The 7,954-nt window shown below is 39.7% G+C and overlaps 1 protein-coding gene across 2 annotated transcripts in view; it reads right to left on the bottom strand.

Annotated features, from left to right (window-relative positions):
• Window positions 1-4,889, bottom strand: part of klhl5 (kelch-like family member 5) — a 74,206-nt gene extending 69,317 nt beyond the window's left edge. For both annotated transcript variants that reach the window (XM_051893392.1, XM_051893403.1), the window contains exon 1: window positions 4,682-4,889. The gene's annotated coding sequence lies outside the window, so the exon portion shown is untranslated. The remainder of the gene's footprint in view (window positions 1-4,681) is intronic.
• Window positions 4,890-7,954: the final 3,065 nt, after the last annotated feature.

Raw genomic sequence — 7,954 nt, forward strand, 5'->3', positions numbered from 1 at the left:
ATCTGTTTCATATTCTTGATATTCTTTTGAGCTCTTTTGTATTGTGTCTCATCTCTCTTTCTGCAGTCTTTCTTCAAATCTCCCTCTTGCTCATTCTCTCTCCTCAACCGTCATACGCCCCCTAATGCTGATTGGCTACACATTTGTTGTTGCTGTCGGTCTGACTAACCTCCATCCAAACAGTGTTTTTGAAATACGGCTTATCCCACCTTTAACTGTAAAACTGAAAACAACAGAGCTGCTCAAGTGTAAATGAACACAGTGAGGTGTTTCACTCTGAAACAAGCAGCTCATAGCATCAAATTGCAGCCTTTACCCACACGATATCACGATTTCAGTTTTATTTAGACTAATTATGCTGCACAATGTACAAGCCAGATCTGAACCCACATTGCTCACATGAGAACCAAAGCTCAACATGTTTTGGAGTACATGCACTAACCGCCAAGTAGGCTTGCTACAGTAGTCGGTGTTACCGGTGTTCAGTCGCAACACCGGTTTCATCACTTGCCCACCGCGGCACCGAGGTTAACTTTTTTCTTTCACCTTAACACGTTAAAAATATTTGCATTTAATGCAATTAACGTAGTATCCGTTTTCTGCGTTATATGCTCAAGCTCTTATTCATGCTAATGCTTTTAAACCATTAAAGCGCGACAAGGCAAAAGAGAACGCGCTGTCTTGTGAATGTCCTGCCTATGTGACACACACACACGTGCGCGCGCACCAGTATCGAGTTCTCTTCTGCTCTTAACTAACCATAACACACACAAATTATGCCATAATGTCCGTTTTGTCGAGTGTTTTTCAGTAAGAGTAACCCACCATTCAAGCAATTGCCGTTAATTTGAAAGTGAAAGTCGGCCTTTCCGTAACAAAACGTCGAAAGCTCAGCCGAACAGCTGATCATAGCTGTACAGGGCGGGTTTTTATTTTTCATGTCAAAAACATTCCTCGTTGCAGAGAGCGCAGTTCATGGTTGCGTAGCAATGACAGACGCCACGGTAGCGCAAGCGCTTTGGAAACAAGGAGAAAGCGACGAATATATATTTCTTAGTTGAGTTTTTAGACAAAAACCTGACAAGGAAAAAATCCATAAGGACATTTCATAAAGAAAGCCACACAGTCTCAGATTGCCCTGTGAAATACAATGCAAAGAGGGTCTATTGAGCGACTGTCTGCTTTATTGAACCACCTTTTTGAAGACTGAACAAATGCAGAGGGCCAAACACACCAACATTCCTTCACAAAGGTCACCTTAAAGCCTGCTGAATTGATCAGAAAGAGAGAGAATGTGTGAGGGAGAGGACAAAGTACATCCACTGCTGAATAAAACCACTCAGGCAAATGATGGGCGCATGAGGTAAAAACTGCATACAAACCACTTTCGACTTATAAGATGGGAGCAAAACTTTAGGGAACAATGCCGTAACTTACTAAAATACTAGCATGAATGCTATGTCTGAACAACAAGCACTGAAACAGGCAGTTGTGCCAAACAATGACGCATACATTTTATCCTTTTGTATATAACATGGTTTAGAGCAGAGCCTGCTGGGTCAGATTAGTCATGAGTTATCTTAAAGGAAAACATGAACCATAACGTCCAGCAGTTGCTAACAAATTGCTAAAAAGGGACTACTTCCTTTGGCGGGGGCCTTTAGACGTCATCATGACAAAAAGGACATTTGGACAGCATTTCTCATGAAAAAGTGGATAAGTATTCATTCACAGCGCAGATCATAATCAGCGAGCATGTTTTTAAATAAAGTTGTTTTCTAAATAAAGTTTAAGGAAGCTTGGTGGTGGTGATGTTGATCCGCGACCATGGTGTGCTGTAGTCCGATTATAGCCTAATGTTAGCTTTATATATCTGACGATTTTATTTTAGGCTTCAAAATGTATAAATGTTGTGTTTACTTGTAAAGATTATCTTGATAGACAAACATGTGTCATAACCCTTTGTTAAACACAGAGCTTATTTTTTGCTATTTTCCAAAAGTCTATGGGAAAAATGCATTGGCTTTCGATCGAGGGAACCTGTGCGCCTACAAAAACACGTTGGGTTGCCCTACAAAAACACGTCATCCCTGAGGTACTCTATTGCGGACAGGATCAACAGTAAACTAGTAGAGCAGTGGTTGCTAGTTTGAGTTATGAGATACTTTGCCCTAATCACAGCTGCTTTTCTCCTTTTTCTCCTTTGCCAATATACAGTCTTTTTTTACAGTGCCGCAAAGTTTATGCATGCAGTGTGAAAGCTGTAACCTATTAATATGGGCAACAAAATACATATTACTTCATAAGTTCTCTATTCAAATGTACTCTATTTGATAGTAATTTCAGTAATACAATTTTTTTTTTTAATTCATGTCTCCAAATGCCATATAGACTTCAAATCTTTTTCCATGTTCATGTTTTTTTCATGTACATGTGTTCTACAAACACATTTCACAATGATGTAATAATCCAGCAGTCCATCCTTATATAAAACTTCCAAGGCTGAATTCGCTTCAATCCATAATTCATCTGCTATGACTTATTAATGTCTCTTTTCACAGAGAGACACAGCGAGAAATCAACAAATCCTGAGAAGCTCAGAGGATGGATAAAAGAACAGTTTTTGAAAACACATTGATTAGATTACCACCCTACATATGACTAAAAGTATGTGAACACCCAAACACTGCGCCCACATGGTTGACATTTGATTCCAAAAACACTGGCATTAATAGGAAGTTCTTCGTTCCTTTGCTGCTAAAGCTTCCACTCTTCTGGGAAGGCTTTCCACAATGTTGGAACATGGCGGCTGGGATTTGCTCCCATTCAGACACAGTGAAGCCAGGCACTGATGTTGGGTGATGGCCTTGGCTTGCAGTCTGCATTCCAATTTATCCCAAAGGTGTTCAATGAGGTCCATGTCTGGGCTTTGTGTGGACTACAAGCTTGAACTCCAGATTCAGTAAACCATTTCTATATGGACCTCGTTTTGTGCACAAAGGCATTGTCATGCTGGGACAGAAAAGCGCCTTTTCCCTAACCGTTGCCACAGATTTGGAATCAGAGAATTTTCTAGTGCACAGTATTCTACATACTTTGTATAGTCAAGAAAGAAAGAAAGATATAGAGTTCAGTCCCTGAAGTGTGGAAGTACTGTTAGCCTGTCATTGGCTGAATAAAACATCTTGTCTGTGAACGATGATCTGCTGACCAACTGAATGAGATCAATCAAATTTATGGGCATTCAAAGATTCTGTTGAATGAATAATTCACTGACTCACTTATCGCCACCTACTGGCACACTGATGTAACCTGCATACAACCTCAATGAAAAAATATTGGAAGATCATTCACAACCCAAAGTACACAAAATGAAAAGACATTATTGTATTATTATTATTGCACCTCCAAATATAATATTCAACCGCTTTTATAACAACAGAGCAGCAGCGAGTTTGTGAAGTTCACATGGAAATCAGATACATTGTATGCTTCCTACCGGCTGCACTGAAAAGGTAGCTAGAAGCAAGAAAGATAAAAATATAAGCTTAATTTGTACTAATATTAGGACATCATTGGACTTCAGCATCAGTTCTTATATCAGTCTATAAATCCCAATGTGACAAGGTTTATAGATCAGGCCTGTCTGATCATGACAGCCCTCACACTAGTGCAAATGTCATCAGAGAAGTGGCATCACTGAGGGGGAGGAGAATTGTCAATTTTGATTTCATGGTGACTTTAAGCTAAAAAATAAATAAATACAAGGACATGCTGCACATCTCCTTTCTTGTTGTTTCTCTGTTCTATATTTAGTGCTGGGTCATAGTCAGACACTAATTAAAAATACAAGAACAAGGCTCTGAAACCCTGGGCTTCTGTAGGTGTATCTGATATCTGACATCTCCTGCTTGAATCAATCCATCTGAAATGCAACATCTGCCCACGGTGACACTAAATGTGCCCATGACTTCTTATTGAGAAATACCTGAGACGTTTTGCCCCTTAAACATCTCCATTTATAACATCTAACAAAACAAATCTTTACAATAATCCAGAGCTTAACAAACAGCATAACAGAAGATTTGCATTATGTCTTAATGAATCCATGGATTAAGATTATACAAAAACAGATCCCCTTTTTAAGAAACATTTCTATGAAATTCTAAAATAGCTCAAATATATTTAAGCTGTTGACGGATGTGCATGTAGTTGAGCTCCACGCTCTGCAATTGCGATTTAGTTTGCCTGATATTGTGCGCATACCTGAGCGAGACAGTTCATGATAAATATCTAATTAAAATATTTTCCAATGGCATAATTCTTTAGCAGAGCAAAACACTTTCATTTCCTGTTGGGTAAATCAACAAAATCCACTTCTCCGCACTTCCTTTGTCAGAAGAGCTAGACCGAGCTGGAAATAAAGATCGTGCATATGAAACAACTTTTAGTTCATGATGAATAGGTCTTCTTTCTATCAAAACTATCGGCACTCGCAGGCCAGTCTGAACCCCGTGCTTTCCTGCTGAATGAGTCCGCACATTAAAAGCGTTTATGGGCTGATTCATTTCCTTTTTACCGCATAACTATCTGCGAACTTGTAGCTGCGCGCATTTCTAATGGGTTTCAGCTGTCAACCAAAATAACCCAACATCACAACGCGTGAAATGAGTTCTCTTACCTGCCGGGTTAATAGCTGATGTTATCGCTTGTTTTGGATGTAATTTGCACATTTAATAGTTGAACAGAGACGGGCTCTTTAAACTCTGATTATAATCGCGTGATTCACTTTTGGTGGAAAGGCGTGGAGTAAAACTAGAGCCCTAAAACTATAACAGAGCGATTTAAAGTAGTTTTTTTTATTGAAATATAGGCTACACACACACACACACACACACACACACAAAAGAAAGAAAAGAAAAGAAAAAAAGAAAGAAAGAAAAAAAAGAGTAAGAAAAAACTTCTCTCACTTGAAAACATGGACTTTCACTTCACATTGTAACTTTATTTAATGGGGAGTTATTTTATGGGTTTACTATGGTAGTCATTTTAAATATAAAATCTGCACGTGTTGTTGTGTGACAACAGCACATAAATAATATAGTGATGTTCTCAGGAGCTCATGACTGTTCATTATCATACACCAATAATCCGTCTTCTAATCTTCACTAAACTTTTTGGGGGTGAAAGACAGTGTCTCCACCTAGTGGGTATTGCACAGATGAGCACGAAGATTGATGGTTGTCAAGGTCAATACTATTTTTCGTTTTAATATACAATAGCTTTAAATATTTTATTATAACTGTTGTAAATATATATATATATATATATAATCTTACTTACCTTGCTATGCTGATCTGATGTCAGCCTGTTTTGTTTCCAAATCCTCACAATAAATTATGTGGAAAGTGGGAAATTAGTAACATTAAGAAGTGACTTCTCTGAAATTTTTTATTTTCAAAATATTCTTCACATGCATAATACATTCTAAGATAGCCTACAGCAGTCAAGATGAACTCAGAGACCTACATGTGACAGTGAGCAAGACACATCAACTCATATTTCAGTTATAGCTCCCAAGTGACAGTTTTAAAACACCTTATTACCTTTTTGAAAAAAAAAAACCAAAGCAGCAAATTTTTGAATAATGTTAGTGCTATAATAATTTGTGTTTTCAGACATAAAATATTGAATATTAAATTTTCACATGCTACTGGAGGTCTTAATTTATGTTTTCCTATATATATATATATATATATATATATATATATACTGTGTGTATGTATGTGTGTGTGTATATATATATATATATATATTGCCATTTTATATATAAAGCACTTGACAGCCTGGCAAATGGTGTCTCCAGGCTACGCGATCGGAGGCTAGCGTAGACCATGGTGGTCAATATGACACACATCCGGGGATTTCCTACAAAGAGTCTTTACACCTCTTCTTTGGTGCTCCTCTGTCACGATGACCAGTAGCAAGTTCACCATAAAGCGCGATCTTTGGTAGGTGATAGTCCTCCATCTTGGATATATGACCTGCTTAGCCAGCTGCGTTTTTAGCAGCATGGCCTCGTTGCTGAAGATTTCCATTCCACCTGTTAGTGGATTTTTGTATTCATAAAAAAAAGAAGAAAAAAAAATAGAACAAGTGAATGTTAAGGATGATTCGGAGACAGCACTGGTGAAAACGTTCAAGTAGTCACAGGTGGCGACCGTAAGTGACCCACAACTCCATACCGTATAGGAGAGTTGTCAGTACAATGGTTTTGTATACATTAATCTTTGTACTCTTCTTCAGGTGCTTGTTTTTCCAGACTCTTTTGTACAGTCTGTCAAATGCACTGTTGGCCTTTATCAGCCTATTGTCAATCTCTTTGTCGACCTTGGCATCCATGGAAATGTAACTGAAGCGCTAAACTGTTTTCAACTCTGTCCCACCAATGGTGACGTGAGGATGATGGTAGACTTCCTGAGGTGCGGGCTTCTGTTTTTTTTTTTTCAAGCTGACGTCTAATCCAAAGAGGTGAGCAGCCTCTGCAAAGCAGGACATTATGCACTGCAGGGCTGTCTCTGTAGGGGCAACAAGGGCAGCGTCATCGGCAAAGAGCATCTCTCTGATGAGTTTCTCCACTGTCTTGGTGGTGTGGGCTTTTAGTCACCTCAGATCAAACAGGCTACCATCGGTGCAATATCAGTTGTAGACGCCATACTTGTCATCAAGGTCAACTGTGGCCCATTGGAGCATTATGCTGAAATAGATTGTGAAAAGAGTTGGCGCAAGGATGCAGCTTTGCTTTATGCTGTTGTCTATTGGGAAGGGCTCAGAGAGATCATTGCTATGTCTGACTTGTCCACACTGGTCTTCTGTAGCTGGATGATCATATTGAGAAAATTTGAGGGACATCCTAGTCACTCCATGATTTTCTACTCACAGTATCGAAAGCTTTAGTAAGGTCACCAAACGTCACCTTGTTCTGTTCAGCCCCTTGTTCTGTTCCCTACATTTCTCTTGGAGCTGTCTGAGGACAAATACCATGTCTGTGGTACTTCTGTTAGCACTGGCTCTCTGGGAGAATTTCTTCTCCAATGGTGGGTACCAATCTGTTCAGGAGTACTCTTGCAAGCATTTTCCCTGTGACAGAAAGCAGAGTTTTCCCCTAAAAGTTGTAACCGTCCGATTTGTACAGAGTAATAATGATTGCATCACAGAGGTCATGTGGTAGTTTGACTTGTTCCCAGCAGCAGACAAAAAGTTTGTGAAGTTTATGTGTAGCGCTGGACCCCGATGCTTCCAAATCTCTGATGGAATTCCATCATTCCTACCTTTCCACTTTTCAGCTGCTTAATGGCCTTGATTGTTTCTACTAGAGTATGAAATTCATTCGGTTCTGTTCTCTCTGGATGTTGTGGGATACGGCAGAGTACTGAGTCTTGGACCGTGTGAAGTGTTCTAACAACGGATTCAGGATGGACGGCTTTTCTTTAAGTAGCATTTGGCCATTTGATCTGCGCAAAGGACTCTGGACCTGGTGCGAAGGGCCATATTCTGCCTTCAGGACATCATGGAACCCTCTGTAGTCACCAATATCAGCACAGTGCTGAGATTTCTCGAAGAGGTTTGTCCACCACTCATTCTGAATCTCTCTCAGCTTTCTGTGAAGGGTTCTACATACCTGGTTGAAGACTTCTTTTTTGTCTGGACAGGACCACTGAGCAAGATGCACTTGGTGGGCGGCTCTCGTCTTTGCCAGTAAGTCCTGGATCTCCTGATTGTTCTCATCAAACCAGTCGTTGTTCTTCTTAACAGAGAACCCTAAAACACCTTCGGAGGTCTGCAGGATTGCTGTTTTTAAATGAGAGCACTTCTGAAGAGGGGTCTGTGGTGCAACTGAGATCCTCCAGCCATTGCTGGAGCTTCGCCTGGAAGTCAGCTTTCACATCAGCTG

The sequence above is a fragment of the Ctenopharyngodon idella genome, chromosome 1 (assembly GCF_019924925.1).
Source record: "Ctenopharyngodon idella isolate HZGC_01 chromosome 1, HZGC01, whole genome shotgun sequence".
In the NCBI taxonomy this organism is placed as follows: Eukaryota; Metazoa; Chordata; class Actinopteri; order Cypriniformes; family Xenocyprididae; genus Ctenopharyngodon; species Ctenopharyngodon idella.